Source organism: Salmo salar, chromosome 04 (genome assembly GCF_965601325.2).
Source record: "Salmo salar chromosome 04, fSalSal1, whole genome shotgun sequence".
NCBI classification, from domain to species: domain Eukaryota; kingdom Metazoa; phylum Chordata; class Actinopteri; order Salmoniformes; family Salmonidae; genus Salmo; species Salmo salar.
The window spans coordinates 57,442,998-57,448,997 of NC_138294.1; positions in this window are offsets into that span (position 1 = coordinate 57,442,998).

Here is a 6,000-nt window from a genome sequence, read left to right on the forward strand (position 1 = left end):
CTCTGGTCTAGAGGCACCAAGCAGGTACAGGTCGCCATCGAGCTTACAGTGTCCTGGGAGGAGAGGATAGAGGAGGCACATGATTGGAAGCTCAAGAAATACCAGTCCCTCATTCTGAGCAGAATGGATGGAGAGCCTCGAATCTACCAGGGGTGAAAACATTAGTCCTAACAGTTGCAAACAGTTGCGTTTTGCAAGAACACAAAAGTTTCTATTGGACAAATGAATGTAGGTCCCTCCCCGCTTCATTCCGCATGTTTCCGTTTAAGAAATGTTTTGCAACAGAATCGGCGTAATGAATACGCCCCCAGTTTGGGTCGGTTGCAGGGGCTTCGCAAGCCAATCACTCTGGAGATCCCTGTGGCTGCTCAGCATTGAAGGAGTGGCAAGGAAGAAGCAATTGGCTGACGACAGCAAGGAGGCAGAAGTTGCATCCATTGGAAAAAAATCCTAGGTTTTTATGAGGGTTAGGGCATATAAGTTATTCAGTTAATATCTAAGATTACTTGTTTTGAAGTTAGCTGGTCAAGGTAAAGTTCTTAAAAAAATGCATTGGATTTTGTACCTTTGTTGGTCAATTTAATTTGGCTGCACTTGGTTTGAGTTTAACATGCTAATCAGCTTCGGACAGAACAAGAAGCTGGTGCTCCCTATTTATTTAGATCTATGGGGAGAGCGATGTCTGATCACTGTGAACTTACAAGACAATCCCGTTGGAGACCAACACTGTTTAATGAGCTTGTTATTGTTATCAAACTATGCTAATGTATTTTATGTTCATTAAGGTTTAGAAAGCCACCCCTATGATATAAATATCCTGTAGGCAGTCCTTCCCTTTATGCACTAGCTAGGCCTACAGCAGCTACTGAATCACACATACATGAATACAAGACTTTCCCATTCATGTTACCATGAATGTGTTCAATTCGACCTTATGTTTGTTGAGCCAAGAGTAATTATGTTGAGCGGCACTGTGTATTGGATCACTTGCCACTTTTTCTTGGTTCAACACTTTTTTGTTTTGTGCAACCAAAACTGTCATATTAATATGACAGTACAAACATATCTAAATGGACGCTGTAATGTGAAAATGCTCACTACTCTACTTTCAGTGTGTTTTGTTTTGATGGGAGTTGGATGCACTAGGCTGGCGCTAACCCAATGTACTGTATTTCCAAAACAATACACATGTGCACAAGCACCAGCACAGCAAACATCCTCTAGTGACCCCCACAGCTTAGCTAGGTTCATAGACCCATTTTTTTGTTTACAAGCAAACGTCATGTTTGAGTGATGCGCGCATGCTTGCAACAAAAAGCCCTGTAGAATGACATACTTAGAAGTGAGTGAGTGATGACCATGAAAACCACACAAGACTGATTGCTATAGCTATGCTCAACAAGTATATTATTGTTCTGGCTTTATCTAGCTCTGTTTGTGATTATTTTACCATGCCTCAATGGCTTGCTAGGTAATCAACCCTCCAATGACTACTGCAATGTTAATGTAGCCGATAACCATCTGATTACGTGTTTGCTAACTTACATGAGCAGAGCACTATACTATGAATCCAGTTTGAGGAGTTAATAAGGTAACTTTGGTCAACTCTGAGTTTAACTCAGGATAACCGGTACCACAAAAGTGTTTCACCTTTTAGCCAGGTACATTTCTATGACAAGGAATCCTTCAGAGCTAACCTGCTCTGGGGCTGTGGGACGTGTCTAGAATATTCTTATATTCTGAGAACATGGCAACCATGTTCTGTTTATGTTTGGTGTGACGTTGAGGAATATTCTCCTAACCCTCAGAAAACTGGACACTTGAATATTCTTGAAACGTGTATAGAACAATGAAACGTGTATAGAACATTAATATTGAATATTTTGAGAACATGTTTGGAGCCCATTTTGCCATTCCCACTGCCTTCAAGCAGCACAGCCTTCCTCAAGTCGTCTTCCTCAGGATATTAGCAAGACTGTGGATGTCTCTGTTATCCCCACGGAATACCATGACCTCCTGGAAGTGTTCAGTAAGGCACGTGCTACTTCCCTTCCCCCGCACCATCCTTATGATTGTGGCATTGATCTTCTCCCAGGCACTACACCACCTCGGGGTTGATTGTATTCTCTGTCTGGACCAGAGACCAAAGCTATGGAGGAGTACATAGAGGAGTCTCTGGCCACTGGGGCCGTCCGTCCGTCTGCATCTCCTGCCGGCGCAGGGTTTTTCTTTGTGGAGAAGAAGGACAAGACCCTGCGTCCGTGCATTGACTACAGGGGACTTAATGGCATTACTGTCAAGAATCGTTACCCCCTACCTCTCCTCTCCTCGGTGTTTGAACCTCTCCAGGGGGCCACCATATTTTCCAAGTTGGACCTTCGAAATGCCTACCACCTGGTTTGGCTACGCGAGGGGGATGAGTGGAGGACAGCCTTCAACACAGCCAGTGGACATTATGAGTACCAGGTCATGCCATTTGGACTCACCAACACCCCCGCTGTTTTCCAGGGTTTGGTCAATGATGTGCTTCGGAGACATGCTAAACCGGTTTGTGTTCGTGTACCTTGACGACATCCTGTTTTTTTCCCCAATCTGCACAAGAACATCTTCATGTCAGACAGGTCCTTCAGCGCCTCCTGGAGAACCAGCAGTTTGTGAAAGCCGAGAAGTGTGAGTTCCACTGCTCTACAATCACCTTTCTGGGATATGTCATTGCTGAGGACAATGTTCAGATGGATCCTGGAAAAGTGAAAGCAGTGGTGGATTGGCCTCAACCAACATCCAGGGTGCAGTTGCAATGGTTTCTTGGGTTTGCAAACTTCTACCGACGTTTCATTTGGGACTACACTACACTACCCTGGCGGCCCCCCTCTTGGTACTCACCTCTCCCAAGGTACCGTTCAAATGGTCTCCAGCTGTCGACAAAGCTTTTGTAGACCTGAAGCATCGGTTCACAACAGCACCCATCCTCATCCATCCGGACCCCTCGTGTCAATTTGTGGTGGAAGTGGATGCTTCGGATGTTGGAGTGGGGGCCATCCTGTCCCAGCGACCTGCCCAGGACCAGAAACTTCATCCCTGTGCCTTCCAGTCCCATCATCTCAATCCTGCTGAAACAAACTATGATGTTGGAACCCGAGATCTCTTGGCTGTGAAGAAGGCGATGCAAGAGTGGAGTCACTGGCTGGAAGGAGCAGAAAAGCCATTCCTGGTCTGGACCGACCATAAAAACCTGAAATATCTCCGTATAGCCAAGCGCCTCAACTCCAGGCAGGCCCGGTGGGCCCTCCTGTTCACCAGATTTAACTTCACCATCTCCTACCGCCCAGGGTCAAAGAATGTGAAGCCTGACGCCCTCTCCCACCTATACAGTTCCTCTGCCACACCCTCGACCTCTGAAACCATTCTCCCTACCTCATGCCTTGCTGCCACTGTGGATTGGGGTATTGAGAACCTGGTCCGCGAGGCACAAAGCTCTCAGCCTGGACCTGAAGGGGGCTCACATTCTTCTTCGTCAGACGATAAGGAAAAATCATTGTCGGACCAAAAAGCAGCGGGATCATGTGCACTCATCTTCTTTATTTAGGAAAAGAAGGGAAACCAAAATAAACACGTACACAAAACACAATGACGAAATAACAGGCCGGTAAGGCATTAAGGCTATACCTAGCACAATCTCCCACAAATTACCAAAACAAACACATACCTATTATATAGAACCCTCAATCAGAGGCAACGAGAAAACACCTGCCTCCAATTGAGGGTTCAACCCCCCAATTAACTAAACATAAAAACACAAACAACTAGACTTAACCTAGAAATACATAAACAAGAACATTGCCCAAAACCCGGAATAAATAAATCAAACACCCTTCTAAACAACCAACCACCCCAAACCACATAAAACAAATACCCCCTGCCACGTCCTGACCAAACTACAATACAAATAACCCCTATTACTGGTCAGGACGTGACAACATGGTCTCCGATCGGGGTTCTCATCTCAGTTCTGGAAGGCATTCTGCACCCTGTTTGGGTCATCAGCCAGCTTGTCATCCAGATTCCATGCCCAACTAACAGTCAGTCGGAGCTAGCCAACCAAGACCTGGAGACCACCGTAAGGTGCCTGGTCTCAACCAACCCCACTACCTGTAGCCGTCAACTGGTCTGGGTGGAGTATGCCCAGAACACCCTTCCCAGTTCTGCCACGGGACTCTCCCCTTTCGAGTGCTCCATGGGGTATCAGCCTCCACATGGGGTATCAGCCTCCACTCTTCCCGGAACAAGAGCAGGAGGTCAGCGTACCCTCGGCCCAGATGTCTGTCCGCCGCTGTCGACGTACCTGGAGAAGAGCCAGGGCGGCTATTTTCAAGACCAACTCCAGGTATTGTCGACAAGCGGACCGTTGCCGGACCCCAGCTCCCCGCTACCGCATTGGGCAGAGGGTATGGCTTTCCACTCGAGATCTGCCCCTTCGGGTAGAGACCCGCAAGCTGTCTCCCTGGTTCATTGGTCCCTTTCCCATCTCCAGAGTCCTGAGTTCCACTGTGCTACCCCGTACCCTTCGTATTCACCCTACCTTCCATGTGTCTAGGATTAAGGCCGTGTCTCACTGTCCTTTGTCTTCTGTCTCCAGGCCCATCCCTCCCCCCCGGGTTATCGGTGGCTAGCCAGTGTATACGGTGAGACGCCTTCTGAAGGTTCGACCACGGGGCAGGGGTTTCAAGTACCTGGTTGACTGGGAGAGTTATGGCCCGTAGGAGAGGTGCTGGGTCCCTGCTAAAGACATCTTGGACCCGGCCCTCATCGGCGACACTCCGGTCAGCCAGGTATGCGCCCAGGTAGGACGCCAGATGGCATCCCTAAGGGGGGGGGTGGGGTTACTGTCACGCCCTGATCTGTTTCACCTGTTTCCCGGTTTTGACCCTTGCCTGTTTCTGGACTCTGTACACGCCTGCCTGACCATTCTGTCTGCCTTGACCACGAGCCTGTCTGCCACTCTGTACCTCCTGGACTGCCACTCTTTACCTCCTGGACTCCTGATCTGGTTTTGACCTTTTTGCCTGTCCACGACCATTCTCTTGCCTACCCCTTTGGATTATTAAACATTGTAAGACTCCAAACATCTGCCTCCTGTGTCTGCATCTGGGTCTCGCCTTGTGCCTTGATAGTAACCACATTCTGGGTAAGTTGTGTTTAATGGTCTCTTGGAAAAAGTCCTTGCACATCACTGGAACATTCATATTAAAACGTTAGATAATGGCGTAATGAGACTCTTAAGGGAACATTCTCTAAAGTTGTGGGAACGTTTGTTGTTAGCTGTGATGTCAGAGCAAAATGTAAGGCGATTACATCTCAACTTTAGTGTTCAGAGATTCTGAAGTTATTAACACTTCAAGACTGGGTGAACATACACTATATTTACAAAAGTCAGCCCCCAGCACTCTTAATTCTCAGCGAACTGGGTGTGCCTTGCAAGACCCAGACTCTGATGGGTCACAATAGATTAACTTAGCTCATGAGCATCTACAAGTTATATTCTTCAAGAATTAATGGGTATACTATATACACTATACACACAATAGTATATGGACACCCCTTCAAATGAGTGGATTCGGCAGTTTCAGCCACACCCATTGCTGACAGGTGTGTAAAATCGAACACACAGCCATGCAATCTCCATAGACAAACATTGACAGTAGAATGGCCTTACTGAAGAGCTCAGCGACTTTCAACATGGCACCGTCATTGGATGCCACCTTTCCAACAAGTCTGTTCGTGACATTTCTGCCCTGCTAGAGATACTCCTGTCAACTGTAAGTGCTTTTATTGTCAAGTGGAAATGTCTAGGATCAACAACGGCTCAGCCGCGAAGTGGTAGGCCACACAAGCTCACAGAACAGGACCGCCAAATGCTGAAGCGTGTAAAAATCGGCTGTCCTCGGTTGCAACACTCACTACCGAGTTCCAAACTGCCTCTGGAAGCTAAGAACTGTTAGC